This window comes from Hyaena hyaena, unplaced genomic scaffold (assembly GCF_003009895.1).
Source record: "Hyaena hyaena isolate Hyena2069 unplaced genomic scaffold, ASM300989v1 scaffold_527, whole genome shotgun sequence".
NCBI lineage: Eukaryota > Metazoa > Chordata > Mammalia > Carnivora > Hyaenidae > Hyaena > Hyaena hyaena.
The window spans coordinates 494,751-518,030 of record NW_024081159.1 but is presented as its reverse complement, the minus strand read 5'-3'; the positions used below and the strand labels follow the sequence as shown (position 1 = coordinate 518,030).

The window sequence follows — 23,280 nt, the reverse complement described above, 5'->3', positions numbered from 1 at the left end:
TTCCATCATCATCTTGACTAGTGCTTTCCTTTCTAATCCTTGAGCCATTTTAATATTGTTTGACAATTCTACTATCTCAGTCATTTGGGGTCTTTTTCTATCGCTCCCCCTTCTTTCCTGGAAGTGGGACATATCTGTCTACTTCTTTTCATGCATGGTAATTTTTGTGGTTGATGTTTGATTCTGGACATTGTGAATTTTACACTGTAGCTTTTTTATTTCCTTTAAAGAAAATTATACTCTGTATAGACTCTGTATAATAGTCTAGTAGACTATTAAGTTACTTAGAATTAGCTTGCTCTTCTCTAGGTATATTGTGCATTGTAAAGAAACTTCTTGAAGTGCCTGGCTGGCTCAGTGGGTACAGCATGTGACTCTTGATCTCTAGGAGGTACCTTTAGCCCCATGTTGGGCCTGGAGCCTACTTAAAAGAAAATTTGTTTTCTAGTGCCTCCCCCTTCTCTCTAGTAACCTTTCTCCTTTTTCAGCCCAACTTTTATTCCTCTGTAGGCTCTGGTGTTTTCACATCAACTCATCCCTAAGAAAGGGAGCCTGGAAAACGAATTCATTCAAAAAACAAGTGACTGCACCCCAGAGGAATGATCACGGAAGGAAATAACCTCAAAATGATCAAGTTTTGACACTGGGTTAACTGGGTGAATATGTTTTTGAGAGTTGGATGTTCTCCAAGCCCTCTTGTAAATCATAGCACATGGGAGTATCTAAGCCTAGCTTACATTTGAGGAATTATTGGTCTCTTTTAATCACTATAAGGCTGTCAGCTTCTATGAGCTCCCCTCACTGTTTTGATAGCCTGGATATCCTTAAGGAACAGGTGAAACAGATTCTTCTTTCAGAGGTCCTTAATCTTTTCTGAAAGTACTTGCTTTGATGCTTACTTGGGAAAATTACACAAATAGTGTCAAATACTGAATTGCTGATGTGAAGAAGAGTGGACATAGCCAAGAGAGAGAGCCTGGCATCATTACCTAACTTCTAAAAGTGGCAAATCAAAGAAAGGGGGTGCCAAATCAGGTGATATCTCAGTATGGCCCTCTGGGCTCTGTTCTAGACCCCATGATTCTAGACTAACAAGTTAGCCACAGATTTCCCCTGAAATTTGGCCCATGAGAAGGGAAAATCCATTCAAAATCAAATGAGAATATTTCCTTGACTGTGTTCCTTAGAAGATATATCCAGCCTTGGGTGACTTGACCCTTCAAAAGCTCTTCAAAAGCTACTGCCTTTCTCCACACTTTAATGTTAAAAGTTATTACTTATTAAAGATTGTGGCATGGTTTCCTCAGAAACTATCAAAAAGTCCCCAAATAACCCAGGTAATTTAAACTCCTCATGACTTCTGAATAACTATAATCATTACAGTTACTTAGGATTCACATCAAAAAAAAAATTAAATTTAAAGCTCGTGTTAATGAAGGCACCATTTTCCTTACAAAATTTAACTATAATTACTTTTCAAATTGTATTTGATTTTTAAATTTTCATTTCCCCTAAAATTCATATGTAAAAGAAGAATAATCATATGAAGTTTTGGTCTTCCAATAAATGCATTTTAAAATTGCACTTAGAAATTGAGAATTATGCACAGAATTATGCTGCTAAGTATAGATTTCTACTAACTGCCTCCTTATGTCAATCCCAAGGCTATTGGTTTTCGGAGAAACTTGTCAGATTTTGAAGGTAGCTGTCAATAATTTAGAAACAAGGGCAACTGGGTGGCTCAGTTGGTTAAGGTTCCAACTTCAGGTCAGATCATGATCATGATCTCATGGCTCATGAGTTCGAGCCCTGCATCAGGCTCTGTGCTGACAGCTCAGAGCCTGGAGCCTGCTTAGGATTCTGTGTCTCCCTGTCATTCTGCTCACACTCTGTCTCTCTCTCTCTCTATCTCAAAAATAAATAAGCATTAAAAATTTTTTAAAAAATAATAATTTAGAAACTGATACATCACTGACAAAATTTATTATTTTTATTCAGTAACTTTTGGCTTTCATTAAATTTTCTTCCTCATCTTGATTGTTTAATTGGTGGCATTTCTTTCCGCAAGAGAATCTTAATATTATATTTAAGGTAATGCAATATTTTTCTGAGCAGTTCTTCACACATTTGACTATTATATTAACCTTGTGAAAGAAACAAGGTAGGGTTTTATCCTTATTCTATTAATTAAAAAAAACAAAGGTGAAGCACAAAGAAGACAAATGACTAGTATAAAGACATGAAGTCAGCAGCATATTAAAAACTATTATTCAAAAATGATGACTAATCTCATGGGGTGCCTGGGTGGCTGTCAGTTGAGCATCTGACTTCGGCTCAGGTCATCATCTCACGGTTCATGGGTTCAAGCCCCGCGCCCGGCTCTGTGTTGACAGCTAGCTCAGAGCCTCAAGCCTGTTTCAGATTCTGCGTCTTCCTCTCTTTCTGACCCTCCCCTGCTCACGCTGTCTCTCTGTCTCAGAAATAAATAAAACATTAAAAACCATTTTTTAAAAAATGATGACTAATCTCAGAAAAATGATGACTAATCTCAGAATATATTAGTGATGCAAAATGTTTACTTCTTCCCATTTACAGAAGCATCCAAAGCGAGAGCCCATTCTATAGCTACCTTTACCTCACTTCCAAAACGTGTACACTCTCATCCATCCTGACTCTCTTTTCACATTCTGTTAGAAAATGGGTACCTGAGAGTGAGGAATGACAGGATGTCACCAAATAATCAAAAGTAAGTGAAAACCATGAAAATACAGTTTCTATCCATCCCTGCCCCCTTCCCCAATGCCCACCGGGGGTAAAAACAAACAAACAAACAAAAAAAAAAAACAACACCCCACGACAGGCTTGTAAGCATCCAGCTATGGCCACAGAGCTGTTTGATTGCTTAAGCCCAGTGGTCAGACAATAGGACCAGAAAGAATGGCTGCTTCCTTCCTTCCTGTTGAGTGTTCTGCCTGAGTGAGCAAATTCAATAGCACTTTGCTCCACAGCAACACTAGGCTCTAGCACGAGGGAAAATCAACAAAGAGCCATTCTAGGGCATTTCCAACCCCACCTAAGCCAAGCCTCTGAGCTATAGAACCATGGGGGAGGGGCTGGCCAGGTTCAGGCACTCCTGGGAGTGTGTGCATGAAAGCCCATAGATATGCAGGTTATTGTTTATATAAGAGCCATTGGTTACACAGCTTCAGGAATCTGTGATTGCCCAGTTGAGTTGTCATTTTGCGCTTTCTAATATACAATTCTCTAAATGTTTCAAAACATTCATCATTGTGGCAACAAAGACAAAATTGGTATGGACAAGTGTGATGACAGTAACTCTAGAAATCACCTGACAGCCTCCTCCAGTAAACCATGTTTCGTTTCCTCCACTGACTTTTATATCTCTGTAGATAATAATTTAGCCAGTTTGGCAGTTAAGAATGGGAACCCGAGAAGGTGTAAAAGTCATTAAATATTTAATACTGTGTAGTTTTAACTAAACCTAAATAAGTTATACCTAAATAATTTTGTATTATCTGTAGAAGCATGTATATATATGCTGAGTGTATAATTTCAAAAGTCCTCAAAATTACCTATGTTGTACTTATACAGTAGAGAAATAACATTGAGGATGATTCTTTTCATGTTGGTTCAGTTTTTTTTCTCTTATCATTTATGCATATATACCTATGCTGTTGACATTTCAAGAAAATATGCCTCTAAATTGCCCATCAAAAATTAAATATCATCATACAGAATAATGCATTATTTGTTCCTCCCCCTCCCCCTGCTTTATGTCAGTAGGCTAAATTTCTAGAGAAGGTACTCAAAGTTCCCCACTCTAGTCACTGGAACCTATGAATGTGATAAGATATCACTGCCATGATTGTGTTATGTTATATGGCTCAGCTGGCCTAAAAAAAGATTATCCAGGTGGGCTTGATCTAACCATACAAGCCTGTTTAAAGCAAAGGACTTTCTCTAGATGCCACATAAGAGAGATTCAGAGTGTGCAAAGGACTTGACCCACCAGGGTCAGTTTGAAGATGGAAGGAGCTCCATGAGAAGGGGTATGGGTGGTCTGGAGAAGCTCAGGGTGACTTCCAGACAATAGCCACCAAGGAAACAGGAACCTCAGTTCTATCTATATGTGCTAGGAGCTAGATTTTGCCAACAATCTGAACAAACTTTGAAGGGAATTCTCCCCCAGAGCCTCCAAATAAGGGCCCAGCCCAGGAGATAACTGATTTCAGTCTTGTGATACCCTGAGCAAAGAATCAAGCCAAACCCATCCAAATCTGTATCTACAGAACTGTGAGATAATAAATGTGTTTTATTTTAGGCCAGGTTTGTGGTAATTTGTTAGAGCAGAAAAAAAAAACAAAAAACAAAGATAAATTTCCTTTTCTTCACTATGTTGAATTTTCTCAATTTCAAGTGAAAACTTATGAATGTGAAAATGCATTTTGTCATCTATTGTTACTGGTTTGGACACAGTTTCTGCCACTGTGACATCTATGAAGTTTGACTATTTCTGGCAGTAAAAGTGTATGTGTATTTATACACAGACATTTCCATAACTGGAACTTGGTGATATCCAACACTGTTATTATAGAGGCATTTAGAGTACATGAAACTATAATATGGTTAAACTAAATTATATTATTCATCTGATGGATCTGAACTGAAACATATCTTGGATTCACAATTGAAGATGAAAAATGAGATTTTTTAAGTTAAAAAAGATTCTGTATTAAGTGAGTAAAGAATGTATAATGCTTCTTCCTTTAATATGAAAAATTGAACTCTCCATGCACTCTCATTTGTAGACATTTACACATGACTACATTGCACCCTTCATTTTATTCCATAAAAATGAGTAAGGAAGGGGCACCTGGGTGGCTCAGTTGGTTAAGCCTAGGACTTCAGCTCAGGTCATGATCTCACGGTTGTGAGTTTGAGCCCCGCCAGGAGCTCTGTGCTACCAGCTCAGAGCCTGGAGCCATCTTCAGATTTTTTGTCTCCCTGTCTCTCTTCCCCTCCTCTGCTCATACTCTGTCTCTCTCTCCTTCAAAAAGAAAAAAAAAAAAATTAAAAACAATTTTTAAAAAATGAGTCAGGAAAACCATGTCTAATCAAGAAAAATAATTCCTAAGAATTTTTTTTTCAGGTTTCTTTTAAAAATCCATGTTGCAAATAGAATCAATGATTATTTCTTTTAGACCTAACCTTTCATTAAATGGGTCAAACTCGCAAATCAATGCTACAAAATACAGTCTTTTCCATCACTTTGTTATAATGTACAGTATGTACATAAAGACAAGAGTTACCTATCTTAAACTAAATACAAATTTTAAAAAACGGCTTGTTAAAAACCTGAATCAGGACTTATAAACAGTGAAGAAAATGCAAGCGCCAAAAATACGATGCCTCCTATGATAGTCACAGTTCTGACAGATTTTCTGGGCTATCATTCTTCCTCCAATCACTGCCAGTCCAGTGCATAAGCAGTGACCCACTGTCCCACCCACTGTTACGCCGTAAGGGTCCTCTAGTTGCCAACACAATCGTCGTCAGCTGGGAGCGGTCCCCCCAGTCGGCTAAGAACGTCAGCGTGAGAGCCTGGACAAAGTTGGGGGAGATGAAATGCAGCCATCTCTTCTCGGGTATCGTTGTGCTTTTGCCCGTTTCGACATCTCCTGGCCCATTTAAGAGTTCAGTTCGCGGAAATTCTTCATCTTTTTTCTTTAATTCTGCTTGAACTTCTTCCAGTTCCTCTTGACCTTCATCTGGACTCATCTTTAAGCCTTCTCGAAGCATTCGAATGCCAAAAATGGCAACTAATGCGGTGGAAACATAGTACGCATACACCCTGGGGATGACAGTGGTGGCATAGCCGAACAACACTGATAAGCACGTCATCAGGCCCAGGGCAAGCGTAGCCCCAACCAACACCGTGAGACAGTTATAGCACATGGCCATGATGGTGGCTATGGGAAATGTCTTATCACCCAGCTCAGATACAATGATAACAGATATGGCAGCGACAAATGCTTGGATAAATCCCAAATTTGTCTGCGTAGCAGGATCTTCTTTATTGGAATGAACCGGGGCAGCTGGTGTCAATCTATATGAAGGCCTTTTACACTGAAACTTTACTTTAAAATTTGCTTAAGCCTATATTAAGAGAGAGAGAGAGAGAGGCTAATGCAAGTAGGGGAGAGGCAGAGAGAGAATCACAGGCAGTCTCTGCACTGTCTGTGCGGAGCCCAATACTTGAACTCATGAACCGTGAGATCATGACCCAAGCTGGGATCAAGAGTTGGATGCTTAACCAACTGAGTCACCTAGGTGCCCCTTTCATTGAAATTTTAAAATAACCCTTTTAAGAAGTTACTACTATGATACCCCTTTCACAGAGGAAGCAATAGCAACTCAGAGAGGTTACAGGACTTAACCAAGCTCACAAGGTTGAAGTTGCAATATGAAACAAGGCAACTCAGCACCAGAGTTCTGGATCTTATTTTTAATAATGTAAAATATGATTTTATTTTGAATTTCAAATATATTTAAAAGTTGCAAGTACAGAACAAAGAACTTTTTTCTTGAACCATTGGAGAATAAGTAGCTGATCTGATATCCCATTACCTCCAAATGTTAAGTGTATATATCCTACAAATAGGACATTTTCTCACATAAGCACATTACAGTCATCAACATTAAGAAGTTAACCTTGGTACATTAGCACCATCTAACCCTCAGACCCCATTTAATATTTGCCAGTTGACCCAATAATCTCCTTTATGAGTTCAGAATTAAGCATTTCACTTACGTGTCATGTTTTCTTAATCTTCAATCTGGAAAGGTTCCTCAGTCTTTGCTTAATTTTCAAGATTTTTAAAATTCTAGGCCACCTGTTTTGCAGAATATCGTTCAGTTTCTGTTTTGCTATTTTTTCCTCTTCATTACATTCAAAGGGATATCATAAAGTAATTCTGAGTTCTCATTGTATCTTATCTAGTGGCATACAATGATGTTCACTTTAATCTCTTTCTTTTTAAAAACTATTTATTTTTGAGAGAAAGGGAGCATGAGTGGGGAAGGGTGGATAGAGAGGGGGGACAGAGGATCTGAAGCAGGCTCTGTTCTGACAGCAGTGAGCTGGGCATGGGTCTTAAACTCAAGAACCCTGAGATCATGACCTGAGCCAAAATTCGACACTCAACCAACTGAGCCACCCAGATGCCTCCATTTTAATCTCTTGATCAGGTTGATATTTGACAGATTTTCATGCTATAAAGTTATTTTTGTTCCTTTACAATTATTTTGTGAGGGAGGTTATTTGAAGGTATAAAGTATCCTATTCCTAATTAAACTTTCAATTTATTCATTCACATCAGTATCATCTCATAGATTTCTACCTTATTCAGTGACTAATAATCCATTACTATCATTATTACATTTATCTTTATTTTGGCCAATGGGAGGTCATGTAGGGTGGCTTCTGTATCCATTCATCTGACATATTAACTTTTTATTTAAATCATTTCCTTACCTTCTGGTACAATTGCTTTCTTTAAAAAGTTCCTAGAATCAGCTATTCCTTCAAGGTTCTTTGGTTCCCTTGTTGTAAAGAATGATATTTAGAAGCCCAGATTTGTGTGCTGAAGTATTCGTTGCTAGTGAGATATTATCCTGAGGTCCTTTCACAGAACTAGGGAATGTATGTATGTATGTATATACATACACATTAACATCTATTTTATTTCTGTATAAAATATATATTTTATATATATTTAAAAAGATATATATAAAGATATATTTAATGTATATCTTTGTACATTGAAACCAATGAGTCCACACCAATACTTCCTATTTCAATCCAACATCAAAGGGGTTAATTGTAATTTCCCCCTTTCCTTATTTGTAACTTCCTTGTCAGAAAATAGAAACCTATCTCACTTTATCTATATTTTTATATATTTGATCCATCACACAGTATGGGACAAAAATCCCATCACCACAATTACCCCTCACTTTTATCAGGGTATAATGGCCCTCTCCCACATGTAGAACCCCTCCTCATCTGCTTCAGCTCTAAAACCCCATCAGGGCTTTGCTCCATATGGAAAATTTCATCACTTTGCTCGGACTCTACATCTTATACCAAGCTGACACCCTCCTCCTACTCCAACAGCTATCACCATATACTTGCTATTATCATCCCACTTGGACTAAACAGGCTGGCCAGCCCAACATGAATACCCTTCGTGGGCAGTGAAACAGATACCAGGACACCACACGGGTGAGCACCATTCCCATCCTGCTTGGTTTCCCACATCCTCATCAGGCCTTTCTCCTTTGGGAAATCGTCTTCACACTAGACCCTGGTTCTTATGCACTCATATGAACAAGGAGAAGAAGAATAATTTCATTTGTAAGTATTTGCACCTGGCATGATGATTAATACCTGCTACTGAATCTAGCTGCCCAGGAAAAGACAGAGGATTAAGTAATTCATTCTCTCCTGATCTTAGAGATACCCTAATCAAAATAAACCAAGTTGGAGAAGTTTATTCTTAGTGATTCCGTCCTGCTCAGTTACCTCTCTTTTCCAGGACACGAGACCTTTCTCTTTGACTAGCTTCTTTAAGGCATCAGGTAAATTTAGGCTTAATGAGCAAGACAGATTTCATTTTATTTTTTCAAGAAAATGATGAAGAATTGACCCCTTTTTGTGTCTTATAAATAGCTCAGGCTCTGCCTACGTAAAGGATAGATTCTTTGGTACTAAACTCTGCTCATACATAAAAAGGCACCACTTCTAAGTCAGCTTCCAATAATATCATATTAGCTAGTTGTTTCATTTGTGCTCCCAAGTAATTTAGAAGTTTCAAGGACCATATTGTATTCATCTTTTTACCCCTAATGCCTGAAACACAATAGGCTATTAATAAATTTTTAATGAATGATTGAATAATTGAGTAAATGAGTGAACAGCAGGAGCTATAAATGAAACTTCTTTCAACCCTTGGCATAGTACAAACAAATAATGAGAATTTTATAACCAAACTGTTGGTTTACATGTGTGTATATATATATATATACTGATTTGTCCTCCATCACATGCTGCTATGAGGGACAAGAGTTCTCAAATTCCTTGGGTGACATTGAGTCATTATAATTTCAAACTCACTTCTTTCTCATTTACTAAAACACCTGAGCTCAACACTGTTTGTGATTAAAAGACAGAAAGTTTTCCCTCATATCTTCTTCTGTTCCTCCCACATCACACATTTGAGCATATAAGATCATCTCCCCAAGGTCTGATGGCACAATAAGCCAAACATTGTCATATTTTGGCTTTAACAGACAGTACTGATACATAGTACACACCTACAATGCTGAATAAAGATTTGCTAATTCTAGCTCCCAATCTATCAAAATCTGTTATATGCTTTCAACACACATATACAGTTCTAAAGAAAATTAATCTGTTTATAGCTATCTAGAATTCAATAAATCTAGTACTCACTACAAAATTCCCTCAGATATCTGATAAGATTTGCATAGTTAATGAGTGCTAAACAGAAAACCTTTTAGTCTGCTTGAGTAGGAAGACTGACATATATTTTAACTGCATTAACATTTTGACTGATTCAAACCACAGTATAACCAAATTAAAATGATGACAAAGCCTGTTGTTTCTATTTATGAAGAGTTATAAAGGGAAGTATATCTATACCATCCAGTTAAAATACCTCTTTCAATAATCATTAGGAAACTTAATAACACTTAGAGTTTAAGGGAAGAATTTATGTAAATTTTACTAAAACTTAGTGTTGAAGATTCTCAGGTGAATTGGTCTATAAAAAGTGTTAGAGGGACACCTGACTGGATCAGTTGGTAGAACATGCAACTCGTGATCTCGGAGTTGTGAGTTGGAACCTCATGTTGAGTGTAGAGATTACTTAAAAGTAAAGTCTGTTTTAAAAAAAGTATTAGATGGTTGTATGATCAAGTCCGAGTCAGGCTCCACACTGAATGTGGGCCTGCTTAAGGTTCTCTCCTCTGCCCCTCCCCCTCTCCCCCACTGCTGCACATGCATGCTCTCTCTCTCTCAAAAAAAATTTTTTTAATAATTGACATAATTGAAATTTTTTAAATAATTAGAAATTTAAAAGTTAAGAGATTGGGGAAATACACACACAGAAACATACACAGGAATGTGTAGGTGGCTCAGTTGGTTAAGCCTCTGGGTCAGGTAATGATCTCCTGGTCTGTGAGTTTGGGCCTCACATCTGGCTGTCTGCTATCAGCAGAGACCATTTCAGATCCTCTGTCTCCCTCTCTTTCTGCCCTTCCCCAGTTGTCTCTCTCAAAAATAAATAAACACTTTTTTAAATTAAAAAAAACACACAGATGCACACAGTGTATACCTATTAAAAGAGGTCTGCTTAGATTAAGGTAAAATGCACACTTAAGGTGCTATACATTGAGTGGTGTTACGAAAAATAGCAAACCAGGAAGCTCCAAAAGTCAATCCTTTTACCAAAAGAAAAATTAAACTGGAGAAAAAAAACCCATCAGGATCACTTATTTTGGAATTTGGGAACATTATTAGACATTTTTAATAGAGGAGTACTTGATAAAGGAAAAGGCTGTTGAACTTTGGTAGAGAGTGACCTGTGCAAACCAGCTATCATCTACCAATTCTCAGCCTCCTCTTGGACACAGGGATGACAACTCTTACTAGAGCAACTGGTTAAATCTAAGGTGTGCTTGAAGGGCATTATCTTTCACATATTTAGGATTGTGTTTTGGAAGATCTGGTAGTTACCAAAGGGACAAGTGCAGACATTACCTTTGTTTTGTCTCTCTCAGATGGCAGGGAAGTACCTGGCAACTGATTCTGCTGGAGTATTTAGACACCATTTATACAGATAGATATGGATATGGATATGGATATGGATATAGATATGGATATGGATATGGATATAGATAGATATAGATATAATTATGTGTGTGTGTATATAATTCAAGTATTTAAGAAAATAGGTCATAGGCTGACCTGCAGAAATAATGGTATAGAATGTTTTGTGGTCACATATAGCAAGGAATACAAACCTTGCAAAAATAGAAAAAATCATTGTACAAATGGATAACTGAAACCCTCGACAAAGAACAAAAGTAATCTCTGAGGTGGAAGTGAATCTGATTTCCAGACTTACTGCATTATAATATTCAATGTGTCCAGTCCTCAACAAAAAATTACAGTGCATACATAGAAATAAGAAAACATGGCTCATTCATAGTAATAATAATAACAGTAACAATAACAATAATAGTAATAGTATGATTTAACAGAAACTATCCTTGAGGAAGCTCAGATATTAGAATTAATAGTCAAAGACTAGTTAACTGTTTTAAATATGCTTAATTCAATTAAAGGAAACTATGGACAAAGAACTAAAGGAAATCAGGAAGGGGCACTTGGGTGGCTCAGTTGGTTAAGCATCTGAATGACTCTTGGTTTCAGCTTAGGTCATGAACTCATAGTTCATGGGATTGAGCCCTATGGCTGGCTCTGTGCTGACAGCATGGAGCATGCTTGGTTTCTTTCTCTCCCTTTCTTTCTGTCCCTCCATTGCTCATGTTCTATCTCTCTCTTCCTCTTGCTCTCAAAATAAATAAATAAATATTTTTAAAAATAAAGGAAATCAGGAAAACAATATATAAACAAATGGAGAATGTCAACAAATAGAAATTATAAGAAACCAAATAGATATTCTGGAGCAAAAAGTAAAATAGCTGAAATAAAAAATCTGCTAGAGGGATTTTAACAGTAGATTTGAAGAAGCAGAAGAATCAGTGAACTTGGAGACAAGGAAATTGAAATTACTCAGTCTGAGAAGTCAGAAAGAAAAAAGAATAAAGAAAAATGAACAAAGCCTGTAGGACAGAGTTAAATATGCCAACATATGCATCATGGAAGTCTCAGAAAGAGAAAAGAGAGAAAAGGGGGAAAATACTTGAAGAAATAAAGACTGACATTTCTCAAGTGTGATGAAAGACATTAATCTATGCATTCAAAAAACTGAACTACAAACAGAATTCAACTCAAAAGAGATCCACATTAAAGCATCAACTATAGCCAAAAGACAAAGAGAGAATCTTGAAAACATCAAGAGAGAAGAGACTCATCATGTACAAGGGAGCATAAATAAAATTGGCAGCAGATTCCCTATCAGTAATCATGGAGGACATGAGGGAGTGGAATGACATATTTAAAGCACTGAAAGAAAATAAACTGTTAACCAAGAATTCTATATCTTCAAAAATAAAGGAGGAATTAAGATATTTTCAGATAAAAAAATTAAGAAATTTTGTTATGTCCTAAAAGAAGTGCTAAAGTGAGTCCTCCAGGCTGAAATAAAAGGATAGCAGACAATTACTGGAAGTCATGTGACAAAAATACAGAACAGTGATAAAGATAACTAGATGGGTAAATATAAAAAGCCTATATGGTTTTACTTTTGATTGGTGACTCCTCTTTTTTCTTTTATGCAAATGTGTAAAACAGTGATTAGAAAAGTATGTTAACAGCCACACAACATCGTAACATGCAATCTGTTATAATAATAATGTAAGGAGGTTGGGCAGAGACACAAGTTCAGAGTGTTGCATACTATTGAAACTAAGTTGGTATTAGTCAAAATAGATTGTTATAAATTTAAAATGTTAATTTTAAATTCCAAGGTAATCACTAAGAAAATAACAGCAAAAACAACAAAGCAGAAAACAAAGGAAAACAATCAAAATGATACATTACAAAAAATTAACCACAAAAGAGTCATTGATAGAAGTGAATAAAAAATATATAAGACATACAGAAAGTGAAGAACTGAATGGTAGAAATAAGTCTTTCCCTATTAGCAATTACTTTAGACATACATAGATTAAACTCTCAAAATAAAAGATAGAAATTGGCAGAATGGACTTTAAAAAAAGATTTTTCTATTTATAAGAGATTCAGATGCAAAAACACAAAGAAGGACAAAGTAAAAGAATGGAGGGATGCCTGACTGGCTCAGTCAATGGAGCATGGGACTCTTGATCTCAAGGTCAATCGTTCAAATCCCACTTTGGGCATAGAGCTTATGTTAAAATTTTTTAAATATAAAAAATATATTTAAAATAGGAAATGAATGGAGAATAATATTTCATACATATAGTAACCAAAACAGAAAAAGCGTGGCTATATTATTAACAGGCAAAACAAACTTTAAATCAAAAAAAGATTAAGAGAAAAATGGGACACTTGACTCTCTCAGTTGGTATAGCATGCAGCTGTCGACCTTTGGGATTGTAAGTTCAAGCCCTGTGTTGTGTGTGGAGAGTACTTAAAAAATAAAAGATTAAGAGACAAAGAATGACGTTATATACTGATAAAAGATGCAATCCATCAAGAAGTTACAACAATTATTCTTAAAAGTACACACCTACCAGAGCAATTAGACAAGAAAAATAGACAAGAAAATTAGACAAGAAAAATGAAAGGCACACAAATTGGAAAGGAAGTGAAACTATTTTTATATGTAGATGACTTAATCTTATACATAAAAAATCCAAAGAATCTATACACACACAAAAATGAAAGCTAATAAATTCAGCAAAGTTAGAGAATACAACATCAAATGCATTTCTATACAATAGCAGTGAAGAATTCAAAAAGAAAAATTTAGAAACATTTCATATACAATATCATCAAAAAAGGAATAAAACACTCGAATAAATTTAACCAAAAGGATCAAGATTAGTACACTGAGGGGCACCTGGGTGGTTCAGTCAGTTGTGTCTGATTCTTGATTTTGGCTCAGGTCATGATCCCAGAGTCATAGGATCCAGCCCCGTGTTGGGCTTTGTGCTGAGTGTGGAGCTACTTGAGATTCTCACACACACACTCTCTCTCTCTCTTACCCTCCCCTCTGCCGCTCCCTCGTGCTCTCTCTCTCTCTCTTTAAAGATGATAGATAGATAGATTAGTATACTGAAAACTATAAAACATTACTGAAAGAAATGAAAGAGGATATACGTAAATGTAAAGACATCTTGTGAGATCATGACCTGAGCTGAAATCAAGAGTTGAACGCTTAACTCCACTGAGCCATCCAGGTACCTCAAAAAATTCTAAGAGGCTTAGAATCTGTGCCTGGAACCCGGACATGGACCAGACATGATTTTGGGGTTTAATCTGACACAAGCAAGTACTGGCAATACTATAAATTAGTTCTCTGATAGAGTCGTGTTGGCAGTATGAGGAAACCATACCAAACTAGGGCAAGGGGGTTAGGGAAAGCATCACAGAAGTGATGTGATGGAGGGAAAAATCCTAGGAGCTGCATTTTCGGTGAGGAAAAGTACCTGTTCAAAGTCACAGGTCCTGAAAGAAAAGAGATTATGAATGAGAACAGTTCTTGAACTTCCAGGAGGTTCAGGAGATGAGTCTGGGGTACAGGTGGATGAGGCTGGTAAGCCTCACCAGTGCAAAGGGATTGGGGATTGATTTTATAGGAAGCAGGGATCCCACTGGGTCTAGGAAGAGGGGAATGTTGTATTTGTTATTTTTATGAACATGGTTGTTCTTTTTATTAAGATACCTCAAATTGTAATTTAAAATATTCACATAAGTATTTTTCTCCTTGTTAAAGGACAGTCACTTCAACATATAGTTCGAGGACCCACAATATTTACCATAGACACTCTCTGATAGCTGTATTCTCTTGAGGATGAGGCTCTAGAGGTACACGGGAACAGACTTTGCTGTGTTGTTTCAGTACTGACCAAGAGAGGTGTCAGGAAAGTGAAATAGCTCATTTTCATGAAAGCACTTCAAATGGGGCAAACCGTGCTAAGTGCACACACCTGCAGGTTTGCTTATTACTTGCTCTCCTAGCATTACATATGTGCCTCCTCCACTGTGTGCAATGCCATAAATGTCTAGATCTTCCTGACAGTACCTGGCACAAAATGTGTTAACAAAAAAATACTGAATAAATAATAAATGCATAGAATGGCCAGTTTTTAGTTCATTCAGTGGAGGAAAAGACAAAATGCCAGATACTTGGCTTGATCTGACAGGGAAAATCCATTTCAAAGTATTGCCTAGACTGTGATCCGAGGGCACGCTGGGATGATCAGATAAGATGCACATTTTTTTCCTTTTTTAAAAAAAAAACGTTCATTTATTTATTTTGTGAGAGAATGAGAGAGAGCTGAGGAGAAGCAGAGAGAGAGGGACAGAGAGAGAATCCCAATCAGGCTCCATGCTTTCAGCACGAACTGTGAGATCATGACCTGAGCTGAAATCCTGAGTTAGATGCTTGCTTAACTAACTCAGCCACCTAGGTTCCCCAATGCACATTTCTTTCTTGTATTTTTGATGACTACATTTGTCAGGTTAACCAGAGACTTTACGCCTAAGCATTATTTGTTTTCATTTGTTGTGAATTCCTGTATTTTGTTGTGTATAACTCACTGGTATTACAAGATGAGTCCATTAAGCATGTTCCCAGGATGAAAATAAACACAGCACGGGAGGGCAAATATTACTATGTTAAATTAGTAAAACTGCAGAGGAAATGAGAGTAAATCAACCAATAACTATTTGCACTATAAGAAGAAAGATGATAATCTCCTTTGTGATGTTTTTAAAGCTATTCAAATCTTTTAAAAAAAACATTTTTATCATTCTGCCTTTTACAGTTAGCCTAATTTGAGAAATAAAAGCACTGAGACAGAGAGTTCAAGGACGTGTGTCAAACGATTATTTAAGGACCCTGTAGTAGATACACAGTTTGGACATTGATCTTCCGTTTCTGTCTTTTACTTCAGAATTCTTTTCACTAATTTGCAACATCCTGAATTAATGGCTTTTTTTTCAAGATTCTTTTATACTTACAAAACATTGTCAGGATTACATCTTACATTTTTTTAAATGTTAAATTATATAATTCACTCTCTTTTTCAAAAAGGGCACACAACAACTTCTAACAATACTGATTCAGCAATAGCAGTGATACTCTATGTCTTTATTAGAATTCTGAATTTGGGCAAAGCTGGTAGAAAGATGAAGCTGTCCCCTAATTTGCTGGTGTGTAAGTGCACCTCCATAGTGGATCACAAATACACCTTCTAGTGGGTGAGTTGGCATCTCCTTTAGTTAATTAAAAGCTAGAATACATGTACTAATTATTCATTATGGAGCTGTCTGCTTTGCACTGCTGTTTACTCCATTATAAGTATGAGAGTACACTGTTATTTTGCTTTACAAATAGCAGATGAGAAGTATTTAATTCATTTAGTCTGACTGATGTGCCCTCAGAAACAGAATAAAACAGTGGGTTGAAATAGATTAGGGCATAATAATATTTGTAAACTACGAAGAGGTCTGATATGAGTATTTTAATCTGTGAGCATTTCATTTTCCGTATTCTATTAATAATGCAGAAAAGATGTTCTCCTTTGCTTTTGATAAAATATTTACCATTTTCCTTCTTTCCTTTTTTTCCCACCAAAACCAGTAAATCTATCTCTTTTCAGGACTTCTAAAAGTTCTCCTGAAGCATTTATATGCTTGCAAGGTCTTGCACATTATTATCCTTTAGTTATTATTGTAATGACTAAATAATTTTTCTAAATCCACACTTCATATTAGGCTAACATTAGGTTTGAATGTGTGTATACACAGGAATTTAACAGGATATGCTATTTCTCAAAATCAGAAAGAATTTGTTAGAAGCTCTGTATAAGAGGCATTCAAGGTTAAAATTCAGCTTGACTCTGGGCAAAGCCAGCACCTTCACTTCCACCCCCATCCAGCTCCATGGTTTCCTCCTCTCCCCTCCCCCAGACAAGGAAGCTCATCAACATTAGCACACAAATGCAAAATAACCAGCCAGGCCTCTCCCTAGGAATACAAATTAGGGGCAGGTAGTTGAAGAGCTTAGAAAGCTGAAATCATTCACAATGAAAAGGATGAATAGATGAGAGACTGAAAGTAGGGTAAAGTGTTTAGCTTTTGTCATTTAAAGTGATGTCTTTAACTCTTTGCCTTCTAAAACTACCCCTCACCAAATAATGGAGCTTTGCAATCAAGAGTTCCCCGGGTAAAAAAAAAAAAAAAAAAAAAGAAAGGAAAAAGAAAAGAGGTATCGAGTTTCCTTTTATAAGGTATAATGATAAAATTAGATATTGGTTTCACTTGGGCCTATGTCTGACAAAAATACAGTAGAGAGCCTGTGACATTGAATAATCTAGTAGCAGACTTTTTATAAAAAAAAAAAAAAAAGAGGTCCACATTAGCTGACTAGTGCATTTCCTACCCCCCCCCCCCTTTGCCGGCCTTTGGTCACTACTTTCAGCTCAATGCAAATCCTGTTTTACTGCATTTACACTGGGCTGAGTTTTGACTTGGGAGGTGAGTTTGGCTAGAAGCTTTTGAATCTTATTTTCTAATTAGCTCTACCTTATCAAGCAATCAACGGCAGAGACTTGCCATAGCTTTTTGTAGTAATTATGAGATTGATGGCCAAGCGAGTCTTTTCCTAGATGGTAGAAGCTTTGGATAGCCTGAAATTTTTATATCCTGAAATCAATACTGTAAATAAAACAACCGGCAAAGTGCATACACATTCTCAAACTAGAATCTAAATGTTTAAGCATGATGCTACATCAGTGGTTAGAAGCTGAACAACTACAGAGTAGGAAGATGTCTTAGAGTTTTATAAGATACACAACCAAGGGTCACAGATGTACGTGCACAGACAGCTCAACAGCTGAAACACATTTTGACTTAGACTTAATTTTTGTTTTGTTTTATCTAAGAGTACATTTCCTAATTTGGAGAGACCAACCCTGTTTTAATATTGATAAATATCATAAAACATGTACTATAAGTATTTATTAAGTACCTTTAATTTGGGTTGAGTGCCCTGCAACCAGATGCATGATCATCTTTTCAGTTTTTGGTAAGACTAGTAGTTTAGAAAAACAAGTCACAATTGCTGAAGAAGATATGTGTCTTTAAAGCAGAGAGATGGTCTGTAAATCCAAAATGGTCATTTGTATGATGGTATTGACAGGGGGATGGTTAGGGAATGAACATATTTGTGGGCTGTGGAGGGCATGCAAGGAATGAGTTTTTACATGTATTGTGTATGGCATTATATTCACAATATTCCCATTGCATAGAAGGGGGAGTGAGACCATAGAAAGTTTTTTTTTTTTTTAATATTTTTATTCATTTCTAGGAGAGAGACAGAGAGAGACAGCGTGAGCAGGGGAGGGTCAGAGAGAGAGGGAGACACAGACTCTGAAACAGGCTCCAGGCTCTGAGCTGGCGGTCAGCACAGAGCCCGACGCGGGGCTCGAACCCACGAACCGCGAGATCATGACCTAAGCGAAAGTCGGACGCTTAACCGACTAAGCCACCCAGGCGCCCCGAGACCATAGAAAGTTTTGACAATTCTGTTTTATGACACTCCTAACCAAAGCCATTGCATGATCTTTTTCCTCTTTTCCTCCTGTTTCTCAAGATAGATGCAATTTCTGAGGACAAAAATTGTCTTTCCTTTATCAGTGTCTTGAATAGTACTGTTTACAGTATTAGTGCTTAAACAAATATTCAACAGTTTAAGAATACCACATGTTAAAAAGGAGACAGCAGGTTAAAAATAGAGTCACTTTTGCTAAACCCCATGTCAGCAAATTAAGATATAATGCCCAGCCTAACTGCAATTTCAAACCCACAGCAATGTAACCTTTAATGGGTGCACGTGGAATTATGCGATCAGTGCTAGTGAAATAACCCGCCCCTTAGAAACCCCTTTGGAAGGAAGGTGACTTTGCCTGAAACAATGCATTCTTTTCCCACCCCCTTTCCATCTTTAAACACCTTTCCTCTTCTACAGCTGGGTAGAGCTTTTTGCTATCACTAGACAGGATGCCGCCCAATTCGTGAATGAAGCCAATTTGATCCTTAAATTTACTCAGTTGAATTTCTGTTGTTTAATAGATTTAGTAGTAATAGTGGGACTGACGGAGACTTCTGATGGCTTCCAGGACATGAGAAGCACAGGCATCGTACCCTGTGCACCCTTTCAGTTCACTGTCTTTCTTGCTATTGCCCAAGGCTGTGGGTAGATTCTCTTTTGGTTCTGAGATCTGCCCCTTTTGCCTTGAGCTCCTGATCTAATGGGCTTTCCAGCCCAGGGAGTGGTAAGTCAGCTTGAACTGACAGATGTTTCCACCTGGAGGTCCAGACTCTAGCTTTTAGCTCACTCTGCAATTTCCCAGAGGTATGGCATCCCTTTCCCCAGTTTGTCTGCTGTCCCCATTTACTGGACTCTGCTGGTTGAATCCACTCTCAGTATTGCTAGTGGTGACCATGGCTTTCTCTTGCAGCTCTGTTAACATTTCTTAGTTACTGCATCTATGTTAAGATGTGTGTTTGTTTGTCATGTTTCATGTAGATAAAGGCTATTGGTTTGGTTTAAGGAAATGTGACTGGTTTGATCATCTATACCACTCAGACTTTCTCCACATCAGCAATAAGGCTGTTTTGCTCTCTTATCCTTAGTGTATTCACTGGAATAGCACTTTTAATTTCCATTAAGAACTTTTCCTCTGTATTTACAACTCGGCTGTTTGGCACAAGAGGCCTAGCTTTTGGCACATCTCAGCTTCTAGCATGCCTTTTTCACTAAGTTTAATCATTTCTAGCTTTGGATTTAAGTGAGGGACATGTGATTCTTCCTTTCACTTGAACACATAGAAACCATTGTATTGTTTTTAACTGGACTAATTTCAATATTGGTTTGTCTCAGGGAATAGGGAGGCTTGAGAAGGTGAGAGATGGGGGAACAGCCCGTCAATGGCCTGTCTGTGAAACAGTCAGAATACACACAACCTTTATCAACTGGGTTTTGCTATCTTACACGGGTGTGGTTCATGGTGTCCTAAAACAATAGTAACATTAAAGATCACAGGTCACCATAACAAATATAATATATATATAATTATATAATAATATAAATGTTTGAAATATTGTGAGAATTATTGTGATACAGAGACGCAAAGTGTATAGGCGCTGTTGGAAAATGGCACCAATAGACATGCTCAATGCACGGTTACAACAAACCCTCCATTTGTAAAAAAAAAAAAGACACTGTATCTGTGAAGTGCACTTCCTGTAATTTTCCATCCCTAGAAGGCCAAACCCCATTTCCTTTATCTTTCCTCAAATTTATCACCTTTTATAAAATGGTCCATAAGGCTTTTTGGGTCTTCATTTTTTTTTTTTAATATTTTATTTATTTTTGAGAGAGATAGAGACAGCATGAGCAGGGGAGGATCAGAGAGAGAGGGAGGCACAGAATCTGAAACAGGCTCCAGGCTCTGAGCTAGCTGTCAGCACAGAGCCCGATGCGGGGCTCGAACCCATGAACCCCGAGATCATGACCTGAGCCGAAGTCGGACGCTCAACCGACTGAGCCACCCAGGCGCTCTTGGGTCTTCATTTTTATGAAGACCCTCAAAAATGTATTAATTCAAATATTAACATCAAATGAAATCTGTACACTTTTCCTCCTCTTAATCTGTTTTTTATCAGTTTAATATATGTGCCCTAGTTACTGAATGTAAGAGGGTAGAGGAAGAGGGTCTTTTGCTGTTGTTCATGTTCCTTTCCTCCCCTACATACATTATAAATCCTCATACGTGAATGGTCTATTTTTGTATTCTATTCTATTTTGTTGACCTTTTATTACTGTACTAGTATCAGCCGACTTAATTACCTTACTTATATGGCATAATTTATATCTGCTAAAGCAAATTACTCTCGTCACATGCTGTCCCAAAACTTTTTTGCCAATTTTGTGTACTTATTAGAATTAATGTTAAAACTCTACCAAAATGACATTTTTATTGGAATGAAAAGAAAATGACAAATATTTCATGAAGAAAACATGTTTAATAATACTTATGCTTCTTATTCATAAATATAGCTTTTTCAATTTCCTAAAAAAATCTACTTTTAATTTTAAGTATATTTTAATATATTTTATTCTGTATTTTTATTTTATATATTTTTATTAAGTTAATTCCCTATTTTTCATTCTTGCTACTCTTAATAGGATATTTATATCCCATTCTTGCCAAAGTTACTTTTTAAAAAATTGTTGGCTTATCCAATCCATTTCCCTGGCTTTTCAGTTGTTTAATAGCATCTCTTTTAAGCATTTTGGCTTCCACCCTACTTCATCTGCAAGGTCTTATTCTAGATCTGCACTGTCCAACATAGTAACCAATATAGCCACATGTGGCCATTAAACACTAGAAATGTGGCTAGTCCAAATTAAAATGTGTTATAAGGGTAAATACGTACCATATTTCAAAGACAATGTGGTATTAAAAAAGAATCAACTATCTCATAAATAACTCTTACATTTTGACTACATATCAAATGGTAATAGCTTTGATATATTAAATTAATTATGTTATATTAAATTAACTATATTAAATTAAATTAATTATATTAAAATTATTTTCACTTTTTTTACTTTATTTTTTATTTTTTTGTTAAAAATTTTTTTGATGTTTATTTGTGTTTGAGAGAGAGAGAGACAGAGTGCGAGTGGGAGAGGGGCAGAGAGAGAGACACAGAATCTGAAGCAGGCTCCAGGTTCTGAGCTGTCAGCACAGAGCCCAAAGCAGGGCTCAGACTCATGAACAGTGAGATCATGACCTGAGCCAAAGTCAGATGCTCAACCAACTGATCCACCCAGGCACCTCTTTTTTACTTAAAAAAAAAAAAAAAAGTTTATTTATTTAGAGACAGAGAGGTGGAAAGGGACAGAGGAAAGGGAGAAAGAGAGAATCCCAAGCCGGCTCTGTGCTGGCCACCTATGCAGGACTTGAACTCATGAACCATGAGATCATGACCTGAACTGAGACCAAGAGTCAGACACTCAACCGACTGAGCCACCTGGGTGTCTCTTCTTTTTACTATTTAAAATGTGGCCACTAAAATATTTTAAATTTCATGTGTGACTAGTATTAATCTCTATGGTTGGCGCTGCTCCAGACCTTGTTATTTCCAATAACTGAAACCCTCTATAATCTCAATTTCATATATTTAACTACTGGCCATCATCTTTCAATTTTTTTTTTTTTTTTTTACACCTCTAGTACTTCCACCCTCACAGGGATAAACAGTTCACTGATCCTTCTGCCTTCTCCCTATACCTAATTTTTTGGCCTAAAACAAAATTTTACTGTCTCTCCTAATTCTTTAGTTGGACTTTGCTCGGCTCAGCAGTTCTCACCTGTGGTCTTGGATACAGTTGCAGATGTAGGAAGACCAGGGCCATGTTCCCCACTCAACCGGGTTGGATATCCAAAGTCAGTAGTTGCTCACTACAAGTTGGAAGTTTACCTGGGGCTGTCAGGGTTCCTAGGATTATACTTCTACCCCTCATGTAGGCTCAGGTTTCCTATGGTAGAGGGAAGGGGTAAATTCCACCGCTCAAAAGACAGAGTAGTGAAGAATCTGTAGCCACCTTTAATTCGGCACATGTATGTCCCTCTAATATTCACTTTCTTTCTTACTCAGCTTAAATTCTTGGTTAGTTGTTATAAATGCGAACACCTTTCATTTCTTTGCCCCCTTCTCAATTTTTGTCATCATCTAACTAAACCATAAGCATGGTTAAATACAGCCCTCTGTCTACTTTTTTCTGGACCCACACATCTGGACAGAGGTGGAGAAAAACATATATCCCTGTTGGCTAGTCTCACAATATGCATGATCACTAACGTATAGTAGACTCAGGGCTGCCCAGCAGTGTTCATTCTGTATTACCCAGGAGACCAGATGATTCTTTCATTTTTCTTCTCTTCAAACTTTACCAAAAACTGTTTCCGCCTCTTCACTCTCAGCTGGCAATTTGCTGCATCTTTCATTGCAAAAAGGGAAGTAATCTGGAGAGAACTTCCATAAATTCCCACAAACTACACACCTGGGTCTGGCTCCATCATTCTTTATCTTTCCTCTCAGTTCTATGAATTATCTGCCCTGTTCTCAGCTAGAGTCAGTATCTTTTCTTATTTTCTAAATCCCTCTCACTGCTTAATGAGCAATGATCTAGAAGTAAGTCCTTTCCCAAGCCTCAAAAACTTCTTTTCTCAACTGGATCATTTTCAGTAGAATTTCTCCCATAT

At 37.1% G+C, this 23,280-nt stretch overlaps 1 pseudogene; it reads right to left on the bottom strand.

Moving 5' to 3' along the window:
- Nucleotides 1-5,361: 5,361 nt before the first annotated feature.
- Nucleotides 5,362-23,022, bottom strand: LOC120247503 (annotated as a pseudogene).
- Between the last annotated feature and the right edge of the window lie 258 nt (nucleotides 23,023-23,280).